The sequence below is a fragment of the Meles meles genome, unplaced genomic scaffold (assembly GCF_922984935.1).
Source record: "Meles meles unplaced genomic scaffold, mMelMel3.1 paternal haplotype, whole genome shotgun sequence".
Lineage (NCBI taxonomy): Eukaryota > Metazoa > Chordata > Mammalia > Carnivora > Mustelidae > Meles > Meles meles.
Window position 1 is genome coordinate 159,403 of NW_025721113.1, and position 2,136 is coordinate 161,538.

A 2,136-nucleotide genomic window follows, 5' to 3' on the forward strand; every position below is an offset into this window, starting at 1 on the left:
GTGCTTGTCAATTTTTTTATTTTTCATTTTAGGGATACAGACACTGATCTTTTTTTATGGTATCAACATGAAACTTGGAAATACTAAAGTGTACATTACCATCAAGCATGAATCATAAAGAGAATTGATGTACACAGTTCCTTGTCCTGCATCAACACATAATGTAGGACAATCAGAAAGAAATTTTAAGATGGAGAAAGGAAAGGATAAACATTTTTTTCCCCTGCAGATAAACTCAGTAAAGTGAGTTGAATTTTTCAGGATCTTGAAGGGATAATGATGATGATGATGATGAATCAACTGACAAAATGTCCCTTTGCTGGTGTATCTCTATTTTGCCTATGGGTGACAGTGAGATTTCTGCCATTTACCTGAAGGACTGACACCTCCCTAGTAACTTTTTCAGAGCACTTAGAACTTCCTTGTTCCTAAGACTGTAGGCAAGTGAGTTTAGGAGTAGAGTGAGGACAGTTCCAAACAGAAAGAGACCCTGACTCAACCTTGGAGTCTTGGCAGAACCGGGTCTCATGTAGATGCACATGCCTGGACCAGAATAGAGACCCACCACACAGAGATGAGAGGAGCAGGTGGCCAGAGCTTTGTTCCTGCCTTCTGGGGAGTTCATTCGGAGTACTGCAAGGAAGATGAGAACATAGGAAGACAAGATGAGAGACAAGGGCAGCAGCAGAACAAGGATGCTTGTTATCACCACTGCCTTTTCATAGGCTGAGATATCCTCACAGACGATCCTAAGCACCGCCATGACTTCTCAGAAGAAGTGGGGAATCTCTCTGGGGCTGCAGATGTTAAAATGCAAGGTAAAAGCAGTGTGTCCCAGGGAAGTAAGTGCCCCTCCAGCCCAAGACATGGCAATCATCTGCAAGCAAACCTTAGGGTTGATGATGACTGGGTATCGAAGAGGATCGCATATAGCCACATAACGATCAAAGCACATGAGAGTTATAAGGATGCATTCTGCAATGGCCACCATCAGGGAGAAGAATATTTGAGTCCCACAAGCCAGGAATGATATGCTCTGCCATCCAGAGAAGAAGTTGAATGCCATTTTGGGGACAATGCTAGAGGTCAAAGTCAAATCCATTAAGGAGAGCTGACTGAGAAGGAAGTACATGGGGGTGTGGAGATGGAAATAAACCAAATGAGGAGGATCAGAAGAGTGTTGCCAGTGAAGGCAGCCGTGTATATCAGGAGAATGATGGAGACCATAGCTGTGATGTATTTAAATTCAGGGAAGAAACCCAGGAGAATGAAATCTGTGGTTTCTGTCTCATTCCCACTCTTCATGACTCTCTGTAATGATAACAGACATATAAGAGATTTATTAAAAAATCGTAGAAATGAAGCAGTTTCTTATTAAAGTTTAAGAACAATGGCAAATACAAAAATACTCCTCCATGGTCACTTGAATCAGTTTTTACTATTTTTTCTATATTTCTTATCCATGATTTAATGTACTTTTAGAAACGTGTTTGTGTGTGTGTGTGTGTGTGTGTGTGTGTGTGTGTATTTTAAGATTTTTTTTATTTATTTGACAGAGAGACAGATCACAAGTAGGCAGAGAGACAGGCAGAGACAGAGGGGGAAGCAGGCTCCCCGCTGAGCAGAGAGCCTGATGCGGGGCTCGATCCCAGGACCTTGAGCCGAATGCAGAAGCTTAACCCATTGAGCCACCCAGGTGTCCGAGAGTATACATATTAAAATGAATATCATTAATTTCATGTACTAGAGGTATTTTCATATGTTAAAATAAACTGGACAGTTGTAGTTTTTGTTGTTTTTACAATTTTAAAATATGACAGAGTTGGTAAGTCACAATTTCAAACTGCACATTATCCAATTTTTTCACTATTTTGAAAAATCATGTTATTCCATTCTCATCCTTTTAGTGATTTCATTAGTAATATAAATATTACAATTATTTCCAAGTCAGATATTAGAGACTTTATTTGGCTATGAAAAAATGCTAATTTAATTTACAGAAAATTTATTTTTATAATTTCAAAACACTCTACTTAATTCTTTTGGCTCTGAACATTATAATTTAAGGGGAAAATTAACTATTATGGCTGTAATTTGTTGTTATACACATTTATGATCATTTCAGCTTTTAATCTA

The 2,136-nt window shown here is 38.7% G+C and overlaps 1 pseudogene; it reads right to left on the bottom strand.

The window, feature by feature from the left end:
- Positions 1 to 367: 367 nt before the first annotated feature.
- LOC123935990 lies at positions 368 to 1,305 on the bottom strand (annotated as a pseudogene).
- Between the last annotated feature and the right edge of the window lie 831 nt (positions 1,306 to 2,136).